We start from the raw sequence: 25,525 nt of genomic DNA on the forward strand, positions 1-25,525 counted from the left end.
TTTAAGATTTCAAATAAAATTAGAATCTTAGAAAACTTGTATGTACTGCCAGTGTTTTCACCTAGGGCTACCTCTCCCCAATGTCCTGGGGATAGTAATTCTACCAAGGCAGAAAAAGCTGTGAAAAATGGCAGCTCTAATGATAATATGGACTGATCTGATTTGACAAGAGTATAGAAAAGAACAACAATCTTGATTCCAAGCAATTGAGGAAAGCCAGTATCACAGCTGCCTGAAGCAGAGCTATTGGTGAGGGCAATCAAAAAAACTACCAGAAATTTTACAGAAAGGTCTGGGTAATGAGATGGCCACAGTAGATGTTGATAAGCTTCCACATATTCCTGGGGGTCTGGAAAGCTGTGTACACACTCAGGAGAGATCAGAGAGGTCTCTAGCTTTCTATTCATATCCATCTGAATGTGAGGATTTGCTCATGCAGAAAGTAAACCTTGGGGCAGACTTGTGAAATACCTGAACTTAAAGTATACCCAGCCAACAACGTTCTCTATTTACCGATATATCACTTCAGTAAAAAGCAGAAGGATTACTGCGTCAAGGTGTATAAGCATGACTTCTTACTTATGACTGGCTGGTGACTAAGCTATATATTACCAGGGGTGACCTACAGGAAGCAGGACATTAAAAATGTAAAGAAAATTTTAAAAATTATTTTAAAAACTGAGAAGAGGAAAGGACATGGAAGGAGAAGACACAGGGTACAGCTAGAAGCTGGAAGTCAATAGAACCTGGAAGAGAAAGAAGAAGGCAACACCATGTGCATACCATGTGTGAGAAAAGGCAAGAAACCCCAAAGATGGCTTGCCAGCCAGAAGATAACAACCCTGGAAGGAAGCGATCCTTCTAGCCTCTGAAACCACAAGCCAATAAATTCCTGTTGTTAAGTCAACCCATTGTACGGTATTTGTTTTAGTGGCTAGGAAACCTAAAACAGAATGTAAGTTATCTCTCAATTAAAAATTTATTTTAATGACAGAAAAATAAATAAACAAAGACCAAGAGAATTTGTTTGCTAGCAAACCTGGCTTTCTAGAAATACTAAAGAAAGTTCTATGGCTGGGGGGGGAGGGTGAGGGTGAGACAGAACACTATATCATGGGGCTTATAATAGATAGATGTATATGATGATAACAAAAGAAAGGAAGGTGAGGGAAAGAAATGAATGTCTCTATTTTACTGGAATGAAGTTAATATTAACATGAAGTAAATAGTGATAAATTAAGATGCATACTGTAATCCCTAGAGCAATCTCTAAGAAAATAACTCCCCCAAAAAATAGATTAAAATAATCAACAAAAAAATTAAAATAGGACACTAGGAAATATCTAACACACAAACACACACACACACAATAAAGGAGGAACAGAGAAACAAGACAGACATGTGACACATAGAAAACAAATCAACAATCCATTTTAAGTAAAAAGAAATTTAATTTACCAATCATGCATTCACAAACTAAGCTGCTCTCCTAAATAACTCAATGGCTAAAGAAAAAAATGAAGTGGAAATTTTGGGATTAAAAAAATAGAGGGATCTTACCAGTGATGGAAGGGTTACCTCAAAGCAAGCTCAGAGGTCAATTAATAGCCTTAAATACAGTCATATTAAAAAGAAGTTGATAAATGATTAATAATAAATGAATTAACTGTACAATTTAAGCAGCTAGGGGCAGGGGAGGGGAAGGGGATGAAGCGGGAAAGGAAGTGAAGGGAAGGAGGGAGGGAGGCAAGGAAGATGGGAGGGAGGGGGGAGGGAGAGAAAGAGCAAAGGGTTAGAGAGGAATTAATGAAGCATAATACAAACAAAAACATGAGTGATTAACAAGCCCAAAAACTGTTTAAGAATCAACAAAAGAGAACATAAAACTCAATTTTGGAAACAAAAATGGGGACATAATTCAACTAACATTTAAAACTCCCCTCTCCTGTACCACCTGTTACAAACTCCATTGAAACCACTATTGTCCAGTTTTGATCCATAATACTTCAAAAGGGTATTTCTGGGAAAGCAATTGCCCTTTCGATTGAGGAAGCTAGTGCTACCTTTTTTCCTACCCTAAAGCTTGAAATTTTGTCTGGAGGTGCAGCTGTGAGGTAATAAGTCAACACGCTAAAGACAGCAGGGACTAAAAAGAGTCTAGCTCTTCTGTGATACAGTTAAGCTACAATGTAAGTCTGCACCATTTTCGGCTAAAATGTAAGAAAGTTGTGTTGGTTTGAAAGGAAGTATACCCCCTAAGAAAAGCCATGTTTTAATATAAACCCCATTTCATAAAGGTAGAATAATCTCTATTCAAATACTGTATGTTTGAAACTGTAATGAGATCATCTTACTGGATGATGTGATTTAGTCAAGAGTGGTTGTTAAACTGGATTAGGTGATGACATGTCTCCACCCATTTGAGTGGGTCTTGATTGGTTTATTGGAGTTCTACAAAAGAGGAAACATTTTGGAGAGAGAGATTCAGAGAGAGCAATACTACGAAGCAGAGAGGCTACCAGCCAGCGACCTTTGGAGATGAAGAAGGAAACCGCCTCCGGGGGAGCTTCATGAAACCGGAAGCCAGGAGAGGAATAGCAGATGACGCCGTCTTCGCCACGTGCCTTTCCAGCCCAGAGAGAAGCCCTGACTGTGTTCACCATGTGCCTTCTCACTTGAGAAAGAAACCCTGAACTTCATCAGCCTTCTTGAACCAAGGTATCTTTCCCTGGATGCCTTTGATTGGACATTTCTATAGACTTGTTTTAATTGGGACATCTTCTCCACCTTAGAACTGTAAACTAGCAACTCATTAAATTCTCCTTGTTAAAAGCCATTCCGTTTCTGGTATATTGCATTCTGGCAGCTAGCAAACTAGAACAAAGTACTTGAATGTCAAATGGACACAGAGGTTCCTGGTGCCTGCCCATGCAAAAAAAAAAAAAAAAAAAAGACACAGATTAGGCTAAAGGAGATTCCACTGGCCAAACATAGGTCAATTTTGGTGCTTCTTTACTTAAGAATTTCAACCAATAACTATAGAATAAATGATAGAAATTTAAAAATCCCCATTTTTACAACCATCATAGTAACTGATTTGGGAGAATCATTAACAGATACTAAAATCACTGCTTGAAAGAGTGATGAGGAAAAATATTTGCAAACTATAAGGAAATCTGTAAAGTCATAATTTATTACAAAGCAAAAGAGGCAGCTTTAAAATGGGGAAATAGGGTGGGCCACGGTGGCTCAGCAGGCAAGAATGCTTGCCTGCCATGCCAGAGGACCCAGGTTTGATTCCCGGTGCCTGCCCATGTTAAAAAAAAAAAGGGGGGGGGGGGGGGGGGGGGGGAATACAGGGGACACTACCCTTAACCAAATAAGCACACTCAGCATCACTAATAATGGGACATACGAACATTATGTGCTTCTTTCATGTTAGTCAGAGGAGGACACCATATCATTTATGCAATAAAAACATCCAAAAATGTTAAAACTGAATCCAAACATGAGGAAACAAACAGACAAATCAAAACTGAGAGACATTCTATGAAATAACTGGCCTAGACTCTTCAAAAATATCAATATCGTGAATGATTCAAGAAAAAAAAACAAACCTGGGGAACTATAAAGAAGACTAAATTATGTTTAATGCAAAATGTGATCATTAAATAGATTCTGGATTTTAAAAATAACTATAATGGATACTGTTAGAAGAACAAAGAAATTTTATTATAGGCTATATGTTACATAACAGTACTGTCAATGTTAAATTTCCCAAAACTGACTGTATGCTGTGGTTATTTTGGACAATGGCCTTGTTCTTAGGAAGTCCATGCTGAAGTATTCACATAGCTTTCAACTGATTTATTAAAATGTGAACAGAAAGAGTATACATAATATGGCAAAAGGTAAAGAAATAGTGAATCTAAGGTGAATAATATACACAGGTGTTTCCTATACTAGCCTATCAACTTTTCTCATGATTTGATATTTTTTTTTAAATCAACGTTAAGGAAAAAAAAGCTAGAAACAAATATCTAACAATGGGGGAACTGATTAAATAAATTCCAATACATCCATACAGTGAAATATTCAAAAACGGCTTAAAAGAATGAGTTGATGATGTTTCTAATATTGGAGAGACCTCCAATCACTGTATTTCAAACGGTAAGTGCAACACAACAAGAGGACAAACAACCCAATCAATAAATGAGCAAAAGATATGGACTGACACATTTCCAAAGAGGAAATACAAATCGCTCAAAAGCATATGAAAAGATACTCAACTTCACTAGCTATCAGGGAAATGCAAATCAAAACCAAAACGAGATATAATCTCACACCTACTAGAATGGCCATTATCAAAACAAACAAGCAAATAAAAACAAAAAACTACAAGTGCTGGAGAGGATGTGGAGAAATAGATACACTACATTCACTGTCGGTGGGACTGCAGAATGGTGCAGCCACTCTGGAAGGCAGTTTGGTGGTTCATAAAGAAGCTAAGGATAGATGTGCTGTATGATAAAGCAATCCCCTTACTAGGTATATACTTGGAAGAACTGAAAGCAGGGACACAAATAGACTCTGCAAACCGATCTTTATAGCAGCATTACTCATAACTGCCAAGAGATGTAAACAGCTCAACGATTTAAAAAATGTGATATATACATACAGTGGAATATTATGCAGCTGTAAGATGGAATAAATTCATGCTACATGCATCAATGTGGATGAACCAGGAGGACATTATGGCGTGTGAAATAAGGCAGAAACAAAAGGACAAATACCATACCGTCTCACTAATATGAACTAATTATAATGAGCAAACACTGAGAATTAAAGTTGAGAACAGGTTATGAGATAGAAAGAGGGTACAGACAGGGCATGTGAAGCTGAAGGAGTACAGAGTGTACAACAAAATTGAGTGTAAAGATTCAAAATTGGATAGCACAAAAGTATATGATGGTAGTGCAATATTTTAAGCAAAATGAACAAAGCTGAGTGTATGGTTGAAAGTGGAAGGCTATCTTTACAGAAGGAAAGACAGCGGATAAAAACTAGGACTGTATAATTTGATGGAACCTAGAGTGGACAACAGTGGTTATTACATGTTCAAATATAAGAAAGTTTCTACATAAGGGAGAATGAATGAATGTTACCATTGTAAGGTGTTAAAAATGGAATGGTATATGAAAAAATACAATCAATACAAACTAGGATCTATAGTTAATGGTGACATTGTAATATTCTTTCATTAACTGGCAACATACCAAAGCTAAATGTCAATAAGAAGGGGATATGGGTGAGGGGTATAGGATTCTTGCTGTTCTTTTTTATTTTCCTCTCTTCTTTCTTTGTAGAAGAAAATACTGTCATATAGATTGTGGTGGTGAATGCATAACTATGTGATTATACTGGGAGACACTGACTGTACATTTAGAATGGACTATATGGTGTGTGAGCAAAACTGCCCAAAAAATAAACAAAGATAAAAGTGCTAAAGAAGATATAAAGAGAGAGAGATATACCAATTCACTGTTGGGAAGAAGCAGAATGGTGCAGCCCCTCTGGAGGGCAGTGTGGCAGCTCCACAGGAGGCTAAGTATAGGGCTGCAATATGATCCTGCAACCCCATTATTAGGTACATACTTGGAAGAACTGGATTATATGGTGTGTGAATATATCTCAATACCATTGCATTTTTTTAAAAGGACAAGTTATTGAACATTGTATCCATTTCTGTAAAATCAAATACAACCAAAAACACATGCAGAAGCACTGGAACAAACCTGAACAGAAATTGATAATAGTAGGGAGATTGAAGGAAGCTTTATTTTGACATTACAGCTTTTTTCACTTTGAACTCTCTACACATATGCATACACATATGCATATGCATGTACACATATGAATTTTTATGTCAACAGTAGTTATCTGGGTAGTAGTTTGTGGGAATTTTATGTTTTCTTCTTTATACTTAAAAGAGGAAACTTTTTTAAAGGGGGTTAGACAGAGGGACTTCAGCAAGCCTCAAAAGCATTTATTTCTCAGTAAATACATGCTTTGAAATACTTGTTCCAATATTATAGTCTTCAAAGTCATTTTATTATGTTTTAAATAGAAAGGTCTGAGGGACTTTTTTCTTTGAAGCAGGGAGTGTCATTATCCTTGTTTAAAGTTCTTGTGTTTTAGAATTTGTAACAGATTTTCCCCCACTGAACTGTGCACGCCTGAGTGTATCACCTGCACTCTCATGTAAACTTCACAATAACTCTATGGGATAGTAGCTGCTTTTAGCACCACATCTGAGGAAAGTGATCACTGAGAGATTAAGTAACCTGTCTGAAATCATATTAGGTAACTAGAAACAGAACAAGACTCAGACTTTCTATAGAGTACTTAAGGATAACTTCTAAAAATTAAGTATCTTTTTTTTTTAACCTATCTGTACATACTCTGGATATAAAAGGACCATCATACACAAGGCTGTCATAATCACACAGTCACACTGTAAAAGTTATATAGTTATGCAGTCGTCTTCAAGAATCATGGCTACTAGAACACACCTCAATAGTTTCATGTACTTCCCTCTAGCCATACCAATACAACATAAACTAAAACAGGATAACCATATAACGCATTAAAAATAACCTCCAGGATAACCTCTCGACTCTGCCTGAAATCTCTCAGTCACTCAGACTTTGTCTCATTTTTCCCTTCCCACTTTTGGTCAAGAAGGCTTTCTCATTCCCATGATGCTGGGTACAGACTCATCCCCAGGAGTCAGATCGACGTTGCCAGGGAGATTTACACCCCTGGGAGTCAAGTACTGTGTAGAGGGGGAGGGCACTGAGTTCACCTGCCAAGTTGACTTAGAGAAGCTACATCTGAGCAACAAAAGAGGTTCTCTGGTGGCAATTCCTAGGTTTAATTATCAGTAGGCTTTGCTTCTCCTTTGCAGGAATAAGCTTCATAGGTGCCAGCCCCAAGATTGAGGACTCAGCCTATTGAATTGGCTATTTCCATACCCTGTGAAAATATCAAGAATTCCCCACAGGGGGAAGCTGAATTCTTCCTCCTTTCTCCCCAGTCCCTCAAGGGGACTTAGCAAATACTTTTTTATTCTCTGCTCAAATTGCTCTGGGATATATTGTGGCATCACACTAACCCATACAAACCAACAAGATCTCACACCCTATTCAAGGTTCCATGTAATTATGGTATTCAAATAAACTGACCATACAAGTTAAATTAGATAATGTGCTACCCGATATAAATTTTGCATCAAATGAACATCTCTCCCTTTGGTCTCACACACAGGCTGAAGTTTGAAAATATGGGCCATATCATTCTTTACCCAGTATTCTGATTTACCTTAGTCCTGTCCAGATCAGCTTCATTCATACCTCTAGATAAAGTCTGATCACTTCTTAGGCTTTTTTAACAGTTGCTGAATGGGGTAATGCCGACTTTCATAACTTCAGTCCTCTACTTCTGAGTCTCAGGTGTCACATAAATACCCAAACTTTCAGGGAACGACCAGGTTATATACAAATAACTGAGTATCCCAGAATTTAGAAATATCAGTTACAATTCCTAAATATATATGACTGCTGTAAGAGCAGTCTAGGACCCTTTACAGTAGCCCCCAACCTGATAATCCATGCTCTTGACTTCAGTTCTCTGAGTTTGTATATCACAGTTAGTCCATGAGTGAGGCATGATAATATTTGTCTTTTTGGTTCTGACTTTTCACTCAACATACTGTCCTTAAGGTTCCTTCAATTCATTGCAAGCCTCACAACCTCATTCCTCCAGGCAGCCACAGAGTAGTCCTTTGTATGTAAACACCACAATTCTCCCTTCCAACCTCATTCATTATACCCTTAGGCCACCTCCATTCATTGGGAATTGCAAACAGAGTCACCATAAACATCAGTCAGTACACAAATGTCCATTCTGTGTCCCCATTCTCATGCCTCCAGGTATACACTCAGCAATAGGGCTGCAAGATCATATAGCAACCCCACCTCCAGCCTCCTGTGTAACCACCACACTGCCCTCCAGAGGGGCTGCACCCCTCAGCTTCACTACCAACAGTGAATAGGTACATCTTTCTCCACATTTTCTCTAGCATGTTTCTCTGTTTATTTTTTAACAATTTTATTCGCACATCATACAATCCAACCTAAGTGAACAGACATGCCTTCGCTACCACAACATATATGAAGACATTCCCTTTTCAACTGCAAAGAATCCATACTCCTACCCCCATGTCCCCTGTTTGCTGGCATTTAGTTTTGGCATAATGCCTTTAAATAAAAAAGGATAAAAATTAATAATAGGGGAGACTGAGTAAAAATTGCATAGACTGAAATAATATGGGTCAATTAGAAAGAGAAGTAAGGGGTAAAGGATGTATGAATCCTTTTATTTTTCCTTTTACTTCTTTTTCTGGAGTGATGCAAATGTTCCAAAAATGATCATTGTGAAGAATACACAAAGTGAAGATATTGTGAGCCACTGATTGCATAATATGGTTGGACTGTACATGTGTGGATATTTCTCAATAAAAATATTTTTAAAAAAGAGATAAGTACCGACTTCCTGGAAGATGGCGGCTTAGTAAGACGCGCGGATCTTAGTTTCTTCTCCAGGACACCTACTAGGGGAGTAGAAACGATACAGAAAGCGCCCAAAGCCACAACAGAGATAAAAAAGACAGCGTACCCCATCTTGGAACGGCTGGCTGGCTGAGAGAAGCAGCTCGGGTGAGATCGCCGAGGCGCGCGGGCCTTACCGGGCGGGGTGGCAAGCGGCCGGAGTTACTCCCTTCCCCCTTCCCGGGCCGGCTGGGAGAATTGGAGAGGTGGTCCCCTGAAACCAAGGCGACTGGCGCCCACACCACACGCAGCCCCCGGACCAACTGAGAGAACTGGATCGGAAACCCCCAGGCCGCGGAGAACGGTGACCCCGTGACTCCCGGGGAACGTGCACTCTCTCGGGCGGGCCGCTGCCGCTGGCGCCCTCCCGCCACGCTTGTTGCCCAGGGCCGACTAGGAAATTCGGACGGGCCCTTTCCCTGGCTGCGGCGACCAGCAACCCTCCCTGCGTTCGGACACCCTCCCTGCGTTCGGACCCCGGGCCGGCTCAAGCCGCTTCGGCTAGCGAACCCCCAGGACGGCGAGAGTTTTCCAAAGTTTAAGGTCCCACAGCACCTTTTACTGGTGGGACCCGCAGACAAACGTGTGCCACGAGCGCCACCTACTGGGCAGGATAAGAAAAACAGAACCCAGAGATTTCACAGAAAAATATTACAACCTTGCTGGGTTCAACACCAAGAGAAATCTGAATAAATGCCCAGACGCCAGCAGCAGAAGATAACTGTCCACGCTCAAAAGATTGAGAATATGGCTCAGTCAAAGGAACAAACCAATAGCTCAAATGAGACACAAGAGCTGAGACAACTAATGCTGAATATACGAACAGAAATGGAAAACCTCTTCAAAAATGAAATCGATAAATTGAGGGAGGACATGAAGAGGACATGGGCTGAACATAAAGAAGAAATAGAAAAACTGAAAAAACAAATCGCAGAACTTATGGAAGTGAAGGATAAAGTAGCAAACATAGAAAAAATAATGGATAGCTACAATGATAGATTTAAAGAGACAGAAGATAGAATTAGTGATTTGGAGGATGGAACATCTGAATTCCAAAAAGAAACAGAAACTATAGGGAAAAGAATGGAAAAATTTGAACAGGGTATCAGGGAACTCAAGGACAATATGAACCGCACAAATATACGTGTTGTGGGTGTCCCAGAAGGAGAAGAGAAGGGAAAAGGAGGAGAAAAACTAATGGAAGAAATTATCACTGAAAATTTCCCAACTCTTATGAAAGACCTAAAATTACAGATCCAAGAAGTGCAGCGCACCCCAAAGAGATTATACCCAAATAGACGTTCTCCAAGACACTTACTAGTTAGAATGTCAGAGGTCAAAGAGAAAGAGAAGATCTTGAAAGCAGCAAGAGAAAAACAATCCATTACATACAAGGGAAACCCAATAAGACTTTGTGTAGATTTCTCAGCAGAAACCATGGAAGCTAGAAGACAGTGGGATGATATATTTAAAATACTAAAAGAGAAAAACTGCCAACCAAGACTCCTATATCCAGCAAAATTATCCTTCAAAAATGAGGGAGAAATTAAAACATTCTCAGACAAAAAGTCACTGAAAGAATTTGTGACCAAGAGACCAGCTCTGCAAGAAATACTAAAGGGAGCACTAGAGTCAGATACAAAAAGACAGAAGAGAGAGATATGGAAAAGAGTGCAGAAAGAAGGAAAATCAGATATGATGTATATAATACAAAAGGCAAAATGTTAGAGGAAAATATTATCCAAACAGTAATAACACTAAATGTCAATGGACTGAATTCCCCAATCAAAAGACATAGATTGGCAGAATGGATTAAAAAACAGGATCCTTCGATATGCTGTCTACAGGAAACACATCTTAGACCCAAAGATAAACATAGGTTGAAAGTGAAAGGTTGGGAAAAGATATTTCATGCAAATAACAACCAGAAAAGAGCAGGAGTGGCTATACTAATATCCAACAAATTAGACTTCAAATGTAAAACAGTTAAAAGAGACAAAGAAGGACACTATATATTAATAAAAGGAACAATTAAACAAAAAGACATAACAATCATAGATATTTACGCACCGAATCAGAATGCCCCAAAATACGTGAGGAATATACTGCAAACACTGAAAAGGGAAATAGACTCATATACCATAATAGTTGGAGACTTCAACTCACCACTCTCATCAAGGGACAGAACATCTAGACAGAGGATCAACAAAGAAATAGAGAATCTGAATATTACTATAAATGAACTAGACTTAATAGACATTTATAGGACATTACATCCCACAACAGCAGGATACACCTTTTTCTCAAGTGCTCATGGATCATTCTCAAAGATAGACCATATGCTGGGTCTCAACAAATTTAAAAAGATTGAAATCTTACACAACACTTTCTCGGACCATAAAGGAATGATGTTGGAAATCAATAATAGGCAGAGTGCCAGAAAATTCACAAATACGTGGAGGCTCAACAACACACTCCTAAACAACGACTGGGTCAAAGAAGAAATTGCAAGAGAAATTAGCAAATACCTCGAGGCGAATGAAAATGAAAACACAACATATCAAAACTTATGGGACGCAGCAAAGGCAGTGCTAAGAGGGAAATTTATTGCTCTAAATGCCTATATCAGAAAAGAAGAAAAGGCAAAAATTCAGGAATTAACTATCCATTTGGAAGAACTGGAGAAAGAACAGCAAGCTAACCCCAGAGCAAGCAAAAGGAAAGAAATAACAAAGATTAGAGCACAAATAAATGAAATTGAAAACATGAAAACAATAGAGAAAATCAATAAGGCCAGAAGTTGGTTCTATGAGAAAATCAATAAGATTGATGGGCCCTTATCAAGATTGACAAAAAGAAGAAGAGAGAGGATGCAAATAAATAAGATCAGAAATGGAAGAGGAGACATAACTACTGACCTCACAGAAATAAAGGAGGTAATAACAGGATACTATGAACAACTTTACGCTAATAAATACAACAATTTAGAGGAAATGGACGGGTTCCTGGAAAGACATGAACAACCAACTTTGACTCAAGAAGACATAGATGACCTCAACAAACCAATCACAAGTAAAGAAATTGAATTAGTCATTCAAAAGCTTCCTAAAAAGAAAAGTCCAGGACCAGATGGCTTCACATGTGAATTCTACCAAACGTTCCAGAAAGAATTAGTACCAATTCTCTTCAAACTCTTCAAAAAAATCGAAGTGGAGGGAAAACTACCTAATTCATTCTATGAAGCCAACATCACCCTCATACCAAAACCAGGCAAAGATATTACAAAAAAAGAAAACGACAGACCAATCTCTCTAATGAATACAGATGCAAAAATCCTCAATAAAATTCTAGCAAATCGTATCCAACAACACATTAAAAGAATTATACATCATGACCAAGTAGGATTCATCCCAGGTATGCAAGGATGGTTCAACATAAGAAAATCAATTAATGTAATACACCATATCAACAAATCAAAGCAGAAAAATCACATGATCATCTCAATTGATGCAGAGAAGGCATTCGACAAGACTCAACATCCTTTCCTGTTGAAAACACTTCAAAAGATAGGAATACAAGGGAACTTCCTTAAAATGATAGAGGGAATATATGAAAAACCCACAGCTAATATCATCCTCAATGGGGAAAAATTGAAAACTTTCCCCCTAAGATCAGGAACAAGACAAGGATGTCCACTATCACCACTATTATTCAACATTGTGTTGGAGGTTCTAGCCAGAGCAATTAGACAAGAAAAAGAAATACAAGGCATCAAAATTGGAAAGGAAGAAGTAAAACTATCACTGTTTGCAGACGATATGATACTATACGTCGAAAACCCGGAAAAATCCACAACAAAACTACTAGAGCTAATAAATGAGTACAGCAAAGTAGCAGGTTACAAGATCAACATTCAAAAATCTGTAGCATTTCTATACACTAGTAATGAACAAGCTGAGGGGGAAATCAAGAAACGAATCCCATTTACAATTGCAACTAAAAGAATAAAATACCTAGGAATAAATTTAACTAAAGAGACAAAAAACCTATATAAAGAAAACTACAAAAAACTGCTAAAAGAAATCACAGAAGACCTAAATAGATGGAAGGGCATATCGTGTTCATGGATTGGAAGACTAAATATAGTTAAGATGTCAATCCTACCTAAATTGATTTACAGATTCAATGCAATACCAATCAAAATCCCAACAACTTATTTTTCAGAAATAGAAAAACCAATAAGCAAATTTATCTGGAAGGGCAGGGTGCCCCGAATTGCTAAAAACATCTTGAGGAAAAAAAACGAAGCTGGAGGTCTCGCGCTGCCTGACTTTAAGGCATATTATGAAGCCACAGTGGTCAAAACAGCATGGTATTGGCATAAAGATAGATATATCGACCAATGGAATCGAATAGAGTGCTCAGATATAGACCCTCTCATCTATGGACATTTGATCTTTGATAAGGCAGTCAAGCCAACTCACCTGGGACAGAGCAGTCTCTTCAATAAATGGTGCCTAGAGAACTGGATATCCATATGCAAAAGAATGAAAGAAGACCCATCTCTCACACCCTATACAAAAGTTAACTCAAAATGGATCAAAGATCTAAACATTAGGTCTAAGACCATAAAACCGTTAGAGGAAAATGTTGGGAGATATCTTATGGATCTTACAACTGGAGGTGGTTTTATGGACCTTAAACCTAAAGCAAGAGCACTGAAAAAGGAAATAAATAAATGGGAACTCCTCAAAATTAAACACTTTTGTGCATCAAAGAACTTCATCAAGAAAGTAGAAAGACAGCCTTCACAATGGGAGACAATATTTGGAAATGATATATCAGATAAAGGTCTAGTATCCAGAATTTATAAAGAGATTGTTCATCTCAGCAACAAAAAGACAGCCAACCCAATTACAAAATGGGAAAAAGACTTGAACAGACACCTCTCAGAAGAGGAAATACGGATGGCCAAGAGGCACATGAAGAGATGCTCAATGTCCCTGGCCATCAGAGAAATGCAAATCAAAACCACAATGAGATATCATCTCACACCCACCAGAATGGCCATTATCAACAAAACAGAAAATGACAAGTGCTGGACAGGATGCAGAGAAAGAGGCACACTTATCCACTGTTGGTGGGAATGTCAAAGGGTGCAACCACTGTGGAAGGCAGTTTGGCGGTTCCTCAAAAAGCTGAATATAGAATTGCCATACGACCCAGCAATACCATTGCTAGGTATCTACTCAAAGGACTTAAGGGCAAAGACACAAACGGACATTTGCACACCAATGTTTATAGCAGCATTATTTACAATTGCAAAGAGATGGAAACAGCCAAAATCTCCATCAACAGAAGAGTGGCTAAACAAACTGTGGTATATACATACGATGGAATATTATGCAGCTTTAAGACAAGATAAACTTATGAACCATGTAATAACATGGATGGACCTAGAGAATATTATGCTGAGTGAATCCAGCCAAAAACTAAAGGACAAATACTGTATGGTCCCACTGATGTGAACGGACATTCGAGAATAAACTTGAAATATGTCATTGGTAACAGAGTTCAGCAGGAGTTAGAAACAGGGTAAGACAATGGGTAATTGAAGCTGAAGGGATACAGACTGTGCAACAGGACTAGATACAAAAACTCAAAAATGGACCGCACAATAATACCTAATTGTAAAGTAATCATGTTAAAACACTGAATGAAGCTGCATCTGAGCTATAGGTTTTTGTTTTGTTTTGTTTTGTTTTGTTTTGATTTTACTATTATTACTTTTATTTTTTTCTCTATATTAACATTCTATATCTTTTTCGGTTATGTTGCTAGTTCTTCTAAACCAATGCAAATGTACTAAGAAATGATGATCATGCATCTATGTGATGATGTTAAGAATTAATGATTGCATGTGTAGCATGGTATGATCTCTAAATGTTGGGTTAATTTCTTTTTTTCCGTTAATTAAAAAAAAAAAAAAAAAGAAGGGATAATTGGAGATGAAGGGATACAGACTGTACAACGGGACTGGATATAAAAACTCAGAAATGGACAGCACAATACTACCCAATTGTAATGCAATTATGTTAAAACACTGAATGAAGCTGCATGTGAGGTATAGGTTTTTTGTTTTTGTTTTTTTTGTTTTTTTTCTTTCTATTATTGTTTTAATTCTTATTCTGTTGTCTTTTTATTTCTTTTTCTAAATCGATGCAAATGTACTAAGAAATGATGAATATACAACTATGTGATGTTATTAAGAATTACTGATTGTACATGTAGATTGGAATGATTTCTAATTGTTTTGTTAATTCTTTTTTTAATTAATAAAAAAAAAAAAAGAGATAAGTACCATGCCAAGCAAATTCAAAATGGAAGTCACAACCTAATACAAATCAATTAAGTACGTCAAGACCAGGTTTTTAAAAAAATAATCATCAGAATGGATTTTTTTCTTTTCTTTTTTATTAATTAAAAAAAAATTAACTAACACAACATTTAGAAATCATTCCATTCTACATATGCAATCAGTAATTCTTAATATCATCACATAGATGTATGATCATTTCTTAGTACATTTGCATTGATTTAGAAAAAGAAATAGCAAGACAACAGAAAAAGAAATAAAATGATAATATAGAGAAAAAATAAAAATAAAAAATACAAAAAATATATAAAAAAACAAAAAAAACTATAGCTCAGATGCAGCTTCATTCAGTGTTTTAACATAATTACATTACAATTAGGTAGTATTGTGCTGTCCATTTCTGAGTTTTTGTATCCAGTCCTGTTGCACAGTCTGTATCCCTTCAGCTCCAATTACCCATTATCTTACCCTATGTCTAACTCCCGATGGTCTCTGTTACCAATGACATATTCCAAGTTTATTCTCTAATGTCGGTTCACATCAGTGGGACCATACAGTATTTGTCCTTTAGTTTTTGGCTAGTCTCACTCAGCATAATGTTCTCTAGGTCCATCCATGTTATTACATGCTTCATAAATCTATTCTGTCTTAAAGCTGCATAATATTCCATCGTATGTATATACCACAGTTTGTTTAGCCACTCGTCTGTTGATGGACATTTTGGCTGTTTCCATCTCTTTGCAATTGTAAATAATGCTGCTATAAACACTGGTGTGCAAATGTCTGTTTGTGTCATTGCCCTTATGTCCTTTGAGTAGATACCTAGCAATGGTATTGCTGGGTCATATGGCAATTCTATATTCAGCTTTTTGAGGAACCGCCAAACTGCCTTCCACAGTGGTTGCACCATTTGACATTCCCACCAACAGTGGATAAGTGTGCCTCTTTCTCCACATCCTCTCCAGCACTTGGCATTTTTTGTTTTGTTGATAATGGCCATTCTGGTGGGTGTGAGATGATATCTCATTGTGGTTTTGATTTGCATTTCTCTAATGGCCAGGGACATTTGAGTATCTCTTCATGTGCCTTTTGGCCATTTGTATTTCCTCTTCTGAGAGGTGTCTGTTCAAGTCTTTTTCCCATTTTGTAATTGGGTTGGCTGTCTTTTTGTTGTTGAATTGAACAATCTCTTTATAAATTCTGGATACTAGACCTTTATCTGATATGTCGTTTCCAAATATTGTCTCCCATTGTGTAGGCTGTCTTTCTACTTTCTTGATGAAGTTCTTTGATGCACAAAAGTGTTTAATTTTGAGGAGCTCCCATTTATTTATTTATTTCTTCAGTGCTCTTGCTTTAGGTTTACGGTCCATAAAACCGCCTCCAATTGTAAGATTCATGAGATATCTCCCTACATTTTCCTCTAACTGTTTTATGGTCTTAGACCTAATGTTTAGATCTTTGATCCATTTTGAGTTAACTTTTGTATAGGGTGTGAGATACGGGTCCTCTCTCATTCTTTTGCATATGGATATCCAGCTCTCTAGGCACCATTTATTGAAGAGACTGGTCTGTCCCAGGTGAGTTGACTTCACTGCCTTATCAAAGATCAAATGTCCATAGATGAGAGGGTCTATATCTGAGCACTCTATTCGACTCCATTGGTCGATATATCTTTCTTTATGCCAATACCATGCTGTTTTGACCACTGTGGCTTCATAATATGCCTTAAAGTCTGGCAGCATGAGACCTCCAGCTTCGTTTTTTTTCCTCAAGATATTTTTAGCAATTCAGGGCACCCTGCCCTTCCAGATAAATTTGCTTATTGGTTTTTCTATTTCTGAAAAATAAGTCGTTGGGATTTTGATTGGTATTGCATTGAATCTGTAAATCAATTTAGGTAGAATTGACATCTTAACTATATTTAGTCTTCCAATCCATGAACACGGTATGCCCTTCCATCTATTAAGGTCTTCTGTGATTTCTTTTAACAGTTTTTTGTAGTTTTCTTTGTATAGGTTTTTTGTCTCTTTAGTTAAATTTATTCCTAAGTATTTTATTCTTTTAGTTGCAATTGTAAATGGAATTCGTTTCTTGATTCCCCCTCAGCTTGTTCAAAATGGATTTTAACTTGTAAAAATAAGTAATGTTTCAAGAAATTTTTTATTTGCTTTATGACTGTACAGATACACTGGACTGCAATGTAAAATTTATTATGGTGGGTCAAGGTAAAAACATTTTTTGAAAAATGCTGCTTTAATGAGATTCTGTCCATTGTAACCACCATCAAAGTCCATAAGCACCTGTGCCCTCACACTTTTCTACTGAAATTTACTTAGTATCTGAGAAGTTTAGGGATTTTGGGGATACAGGTATTACAAAAATTAATTCTGAAGCCTCGTTTTAACTTCAAAATTCATATAAACTTTAGATTGCTTCCATAATATCTGAAAGTTATTTTAATATAAAAGCAGCTGCCTACTCCAAAAATTCCAAGTAAAACTGACATTCCAGGAAGACTTTTAAGCTTGATAAATATATATCTCCTCCCCAACTATTCTCAGCACCCAAGGTACATTCACAGAGTTTGAACACACCTAGAACTGAACAGTTATATGGTTTATCTCCATTACAAGAATTGCAATAAATCTTAAATCACAAAGTCTACCTTCCTATACAATTCATGCTTGATGATACCAACTGTTTCTCCAAATCTTTGTGTCTACAAAATATTCCTGCTCATCAGAGAAATTATAAAGAGCTCTTATTTTACAAATCAAAAAAAAAAAAAAAAAAAAGACAAGGAACACAAAAGAAAAAATGAATAACTATTATAGGCAATAAACATAGGAGAAATATACTTAATCTCATTAATAAGGAAATAAAAACTAAACTATGAAACACAGCTTCTCACACACATACACACAAACACAGTGAAGGGTACTTCAGTGAACATAAACCTTTCCTGAAGCATTTTAAATGTTTGTTCCATTTGACCCAGCAATTCCACTTCTGGGCTCACTGCAGTATCGCTTGTCACTGTACAAAATTGGAAACAACACAAGCACTCATGAATACGGAATTAAATAAATTACACCTACACAGGAGAATGCCAATACAAAATACAAGGAAGACCCAGTGCACTGACAAGGAATGAAGTCCAAGATACATTACTGTTAAAAGCAAATTATGGAGTGGGGATTGGCGTGTGTGAAGCCATTATAAATAGGACTTTTTAAAGATGTTATTTTTAGTTAAGGTGTGGCCGACTGTTATCAGGATGGATCTTAATCCTATCACTGGAGGCCTTATAAAGAAAAAGTCATGGGGAGGAGCTCGAAGCTCGAAGCCAGCAGTCAACAGAACCCAAAATGGAAAGGATAGGATGTGGACATGTGATGAAAGGCAGGGACACAAGCAAAGGAATCCCAAGTGTTGCCAACAGCCAGCAAGAGAATGTTACAGAACTTGGAGAAAAAGCATCACCTTGCTGATGCCTTGATTTTGGAAGTTTAGCCTCAAAATGGTGTTCAAGCCAATTCAATGTGTGTATCTGACATAGCAGCTTTGCAAAATAAAACACAAGGTATGGTTTAAAACAAATCAAATTACAAAACATTATAGAAGAGACCTTTTCTGTAAAATAATGTTAATACATGCATTGGAGATAAAAATCAATATAAACTAGAGGAAATCAGAAGACTACAGAAGCATTTTTTTCAGGAAAACAAAAACTGATCAAGCTCTTTATGTATCTCAACATTCTGAAAAAAATATTTAGACAATTTATGAAGAATTAGAGGATGAACCCAAATTAGTGATAAATTAAAAAATATATACATAGCAAAAATACAAATGAATTCATATGCATGTATGTGCATACTATGTGTTCATCCTCCTTTGACCAAGCAATTCTAAGAATCTGAAAAATAAATTTATATGTCATAAAAATATAACACATAAAGATTGTTTCAACAAGCAGAAGATCGTAAATAACCTAAATATCAAAAGGAATCAGTAAACTTAGAAAACTGAATTCTTGAATCCACTTAGGTAATTATCCCATGATGATCAAATACATCTTATTTGTTTAAAAATCTTTTTTTATTCCTATGTACTTATTGACAGGGAAGTATACATTGACATACTACTTCATTAGTATAATGATGATATGCAAACAGTGATATTAACATCCTACCTACTTAAGACTTATTAAAACATCCTTCAACATTTAATAATGGCATACCTCCAAATATTTTCAGCGGAGAAACACTGAAGTCCAGTGAAGGATTAAGTATACATTGGCTCAGTGGTGATTCACAGAATCCAATAGTAAATTACTGGTTTTGTAAGGAGCTGCAATAGAGATACAACTTTTCTTTACTCCAGCATTCCTTAAATACATTTAGTCCACAAAATCCTTTTAGCTGTGAAAACCAATTAAAATCTAATGACAGGGCAGTACAATGATAGCTTAGTGGCAGAATTCTCACTTGCCATGATGGAGACCTGGGTTCAATTCCCGGAGCCTGCCCATGTCAAAAAAAATTTAATAACAACAGTGTTCCATGGAATGGAGATGGAAAGTCCTGTACTAAAGTATGCATTAATGGTAAACAAATTAGTGGCCTCAAAACTAGAAATATTTGTGTTTACATTGAGGATACTGATTCTATGCAGCACTTGATCTCTATTCTTTCGTTCCTATACCATTCTTTACTATCTTTCATGGCACATTACTTTGTATCATACAAACCCATAAAACAACAACCCAAATATAATTTTAAAAAAAGTCTATAAGACATTCTTTAGTTAAAGATAAATTATGAAATTTTTTTTAACAAATATTCTATGCAAGAAAATTTAAGGTCAATACAAAACCAAAACTACAAATATATCAGGGATTTCTTCTTCTCGCAAAAATAGAGTAAGGGGGACCAGATTTACCCAAGCACATTAAGTAATAAACCAAGCAAAATACACGAAGCATTTCAAACACTGGACAATAAGCAATATGGAGCAGTGATCTCTAAGAGAGGGGAAACAGAGGAGGTGACCCCTACAATTTCTCCCAGCTTACTCCGGGGAGAAGTTTCCTGGAAGTTCCACAACCCAGCAAAGGGAGGGACATGCAGGCAAAGCACAGTCTCCCAGAATTGAAGACAAAGAATTGGGAATTTGAGTAGGGCAAAGCAGCTAGAGCACACTGGGCAGAAAATGAGAGGAGAGTGACACAGAGAGCACTGAGGAGATATGCACAGGCCCACCCCTTGAGTCACCAAATGAATAATGATCAAAACATGGAGATGAAGAAATTACCCTAGAACCATCTGAAACAAACAGGGGGAACAATCCACATGGCTCAGACAGAGCCAAAAGAATTGTTGTTCTCCCAAGTCAGACTGGGAAAACCTCATAATACAAGGGGCACCCCAAGGCATTGTCAAAAGAATATTACCTTAGTAGTGGGGTAATCACTATTAGCCCTAGACTAAAAGCTGCTCTGTTCTCACCTAACAAAGCCTAAAAGCCAGCCTCAAAAAGCTCAATCTATTTCCAAGTAGTTTCACTGCATCCCAGAACAAAGCTCAAAAATATTTAAAACAAGGCATGATATCTAGATGAAAAAGTGGAAACTTTACACTGTCTGGCATCCAGTCAAAAGTTACCAGGCATGCAAACAAGCAAAAAATTATGACCCATAATGAGAACTATCAATCAATCAAAAGATAAAAGATAAAAGTTAACACTACTTGGTAGTACAACTTGCCGACATAATTAACAGCAGTGAATTATATATGTGAATGTGGTTAAAAGGGGATATTTTAGGTTATATAACTGTTACTAGAATAGAAATTAAAAACATTAGACTGTACAACACAAAGAGTGAAACGTATTTTAAAGAATGGTCTATAGTTACTAGCACAATTACAAAAATCTATTTTCATGAATTGTAACAAATGGACCACACTAATATAAGGTGTTAATAAGGTGATATTATAGGAACTCTGTATTTTTTATGCATGATTTTTCTGTAAATCTACTTCTCTAATAAAAAAAAGTTATATATTTGAATGTGGTTGTGCTGGTTTGAAAGAATTATGTACCCTAGAAAAGCCACATTTTAATCCTTATCCAATCTTGTGGGAGCAACTGTTTCTTTGAATCCTGATCCAACACTGTATGTAGAAGGTTTTGATTAGATTATCTCCAGAGATGTGACAAGTGATTGTGAGTGTGACCTTTGATTAAATAGAGATGTGACCCTACTCAATCCAGGTAGGTCTTGATTAGTTTACTGGATTCTTTCAAAAGAGGAAATATTTTGGAGAAAGTCAGAAATGACAGAGCCGACGGAAACAACAGAAGCCTCCGAGCCGACAGAAATGTCATAGCAGAGCTGATACAATGCAGACACATAGAAAACAGAGGCACGGATATTTGGAGATGCCTGAAGCCCAGCAAACATTGCCATGAGATGTTAAGCAAGCCAGAACTGGAGAGTCGACAAAAGCCAAGAGACGAAAGCCAGTCCCAGAAAAGCAAAGTGAGGAATGCCCACAGGAAAAGAGGCTGAAAGCTCAGAGCCCAGGAGCAAGGGACCATCATGCCTTCCCAGCTGATAAGAGGTGTGCCAGATGCATCAGCCTTTCTTGAATTAAGTTATCCTTCCCTGGATGCCTTAGTTTGAACACTTCCATAGGCTTAGAATTGTAAATTTGTAACTTATTAAATTCCTGTTGTAAAAGCCATTCCAGTTCTGGCATATCGCATTCTGGCAGCTTCCAAACTAACACAGTGGTTAAAAGGGGGAAATTCTAGGTTGTATATATGTGATTGAAATAAAAAATTTAGTAAAAAACACAAGATACCAATTCACACCAACTAGGATGGCTGGAATCAGTAAGTCAGATAAGACCATCCATTGCTGAGGATGTGGAAAAATCAGAACCCTCATACACTATTGGTGAGGATGTAAAATGGCCACTTTGGAGAATAGTCTGGCAGTTCTCAAAATGTTAAGCAGTGACATAGCCTAAAGTGACCCTGCTGGAACCAACACTGCCAACGACAGTTCAAGGTAATTCAGAGGTTATTGGGACCGACCAGCCTGAGTCTGCTCACCTTCAAAGTCTGTATGTCACAAAAAAGGGCTCCCCTCACAAAAATTCCATGAAGGTTAATGAGGCCTTGAGATAGCAGCATTTAAAAAAAATATTTTTAATTTTAATTTTTATTTTTTTGAATGTTTTTGTTGAGAAATGTCCACACACATACAGTCCAATCTTATTATATGGTCAATGACTCACAATGTCATCGCATGGTTGTATGTTCTTCACCATGATCATTTTTGGAAGATTTGTATCACTCCAGAAGGGGAGGTGAAAGGAAGAAAGAAGGACCTCATGCATCCTGTACCCTGTGCTCCATGCCCAGTGCCCCTTGCCTGTCCCTCTCTTTGACCCACAGTGTTTCAATCTACCCAGTTTTGCTCTTTGTCTCCCCCTTTATTTATTTTTTGTCCTTACGTTTGTTTTTTTTCTTTTTCTTTTCCTTTTTAACTCATCTGTCCATGACCTGGATGGAGAGAGCATCAGGCACAGAATTTTTGTAGTTGCATAGTCACACTGTAAAAGCTATACAGTTGTACAGCCTTCTTTATAAACTTTGAACTATGTTACACAACTAACTGTGGTGCTGTGCTTTGAAACGTATTGCTTTTTTGTATGTTATTTTTCATAAAAAAGAAAAAAAGTCGATTGTGATGATAAAAAAAATTTTATGCCTTCTAGCCTCCTATATTCTAGAGCAGCTAGAAGGAAAAATCTGAGAGGATCGTATGGTAGCCCATGACAAACTCTGGGCTCTGTCCTATAACTACTTGTTGAAGAGTGCTTTGTAAACTATTGCTTTTTTTTTTCTTTGCTTTGTATCTATGTTATATTATACAATTAAAAAGTTTTTTTTTTTAAGAGTCAGGGCTGCTGGAACACAGTTCAACAGTTTCAGCTTTCACTCTACTCAGTTCCAGAGGGACAGTCCAAATATGTGGATGAACCAAGGACCCAGTTTGAAGAATGCATTTCACAGCTCCGACATTATTGCAAGCCATATACAAACTAGTGCCAGGAAATGTAGTCTCAAACTAAGTCAAGGATATAAAGTATTGTTTAACAAGGGGTAGACAGTTATGAATATCTCCAAAATGCACTTCCTGGATTTAAAACTCAGTGTAACTGGTTTTACTGCACTTGTTGGACTCCTTTTGGCTAGCGGTTCAAAGATAAAGAAGCTGGTGTATCCACCTGGTTTCATAGGATTAGTTGCCTCAATCTATTATCCACAACAAGCTATTATATTTGCCCAGGTCAGTAAGGAGAAATTATATGACTGGAGTCTGCAAGGATATATAATCATGGAAGATTTGTGGAAGGAGAAATCTCAAAAGCCAGGAAATGTGAAGAATTCACCTGGAAATAAGCAGAATACTTCTTGCTTTGCCCATTTTAATCAGTTATAGGTAAACACTGGAAACTCCATTTATATCGTATAATATAATAGTAAATCAGTATTTCTACAGAAAAAATGGCAGAGAAGTCAGTACTGAACATAAATAAATTGGCTTTCTTCTTCACAAAAAACTATACTAGCCCTCTCTGTTATCTTGGGTGATGCCATGTTACAAGTGAACTTAATCAGGAATCTTTTCACCTAGAGATAATGTATAAGCCTTTGAATTCCTTGTTCTTATGTTGCTACTAAGGTACATAATTAAAATCTCAAGTTAAAAAAAAAAAAGAAAAAGTTGAACAGTAACCATATGACCCAGCAATGAAAACCTATATCCACACAGAAACATATTCATAAATGTTCATAGCGGCATCATTCGCAACAATCAAACAATGGAAACAAGCCAAATGTCCATCAACTGATACATGGATAAATAAAATGTGATCCATTCATGCAATGCAACAGTATTCGGCCATAAGTAGGAAAAAAAGTACTGATATGTTACAACATGGATAAACCTTGGGAATATTATTCTAAGTGAAAAAAGCCGGTCACAGAGGACCACATGTTACTTGATTCCATTCATTTGAAATGTCCAGAATAGACAAACCTATAGAGACAGAAAATAGATCTGTGGTTGCCTAGGGCTGCAGAGGGATAGGGACAGAAAAGAGGGATTAGCGTGTGATAGCTAAAGGGTATGGGGTTTCTTTAGGGATAATGAAAATGTTCAGAAAATGTGCTGAAGACTGCACAACTCTGCAAGCAAATACATTTAAAACCATTATATTGTACAATTTAAACCAATGAATTGTATGGTATATAAATTAGATTTCAATAAAGCTATTGAAAATCAAAAATGATACCAATGATAGCAATAGTAACCAATACATTAAAAGTTACTAAAACTATACTCCATTTGTTCAAAAAAGTAGAGAAAAACATACGCATGTTAAGGAGACAGAGACAACACTAAAAAGCCCCAGACAAAAATCGCAATGTCTAAGGTGAAAAATATATTGGATAAAAGGAAGATTAGATATTGCACAAGCAAAAAAATAAATAAATAAAAGACTGAACTTAAAAAGGCAGAGCAATGAATTTCAGTAAGGAAAAAAACTGAAAAAAATAAAGTTACCCGTGAGCTATGATGGATAATTTCTAATGGCCTAATATTCATATAATTAGAAAGCAGGAAGGAATGGAAAGACAAGAGGGAATAGGAAAAAACTATACAAATTCATAATAGCAGAAAATTCCCCAAATTTGAAGAAAACTGTAAATCCAGATGTCCAAAGGAGCTCAACAAATTCCAATCACAAGAGACATTTAAAAAACAAAACAATCGGGTTCACTTCCCGGAGACTATCCATGCCAAAAGAAACCTAAAACTATAAGATACAATGAAAACTGTTTACAACTAGTTATAACAAGAAAATGGAATCAGTAGTCAAAGAAAAATGAACACCTTAAAGAGGAACAAAAATAAGGATGACAGAAAAATGTCATCTTAAAAATAAGGCAGAAAACAGTAAAGTCACATCTTTATATTAAGTATTAAGAAAAAGGTCAAACTGAAATTCTATATGCCAAAATATCTTTGGAAAATAAATTAGAAATACAAACTTTTGCAGACAAAGGCTAAAGGAATTAATTACCAGCAAGACTTCACTACAAAAAATGTTAAGGAAAAGTCCTTCACACAGAAGGAAAACAATACAAAATGGAAATCTAGACCCACCTGAAGGAATGAAGAGCAATGGAAACAAGAAATGTAAGTAAATATAAATTTTTTCTTAATTATTTAAATCTCCTAAAAAGATCACTGATTGCTTAAGGCAAAAACAGTAAATTTGTTTGGGGGCTGACAAAGAATGTGGAAGTAAAATGAATGAAAGCAATACCACAGATTCTGTGAGAACTGATACACTTAGAGTATATATGGAGATGTACAATATGGCTTGAAGAT

At 36.7% G+C, this 25,525-nt stretch overlaps 1 protein-coding gene and 1 pseudogene across 4 annotated transcripts in view; one reads left to right on the forward strand and one right to left on the reverse strand.

Moving 5' to 3' along the window:
• KDM6A (lysine demethylase 6A) overlaps positions 1-25,525 on the reverse strand; it is a 295,823-nt gene that overhangs the window by 203,313 nt on the left and 66,985 nt on the right. The window lies entirely within an intron of this gene.
• On the forward strand, positions 21,524-23,566 carry LOC143671013 (MICOS complex subunit MIC26 pseudogene; annotated as a pseudogene).

The sequence above is a fragment of the Tamandua tetradactyla genome, chromosome X (genome assembly GCF_023851605.1).
Source record: "Tamandua tetradactyla isolate mTamTet1 chromosome X, mTamTet1.pri, whole genome shotgun sequence".
Lineage (NCBI taxonomy): Eukaryota > Metazoa > Chordata > Mammalia > Pilosa > Myrmecophagidae > Tamandua > Tamandua tetradactyla.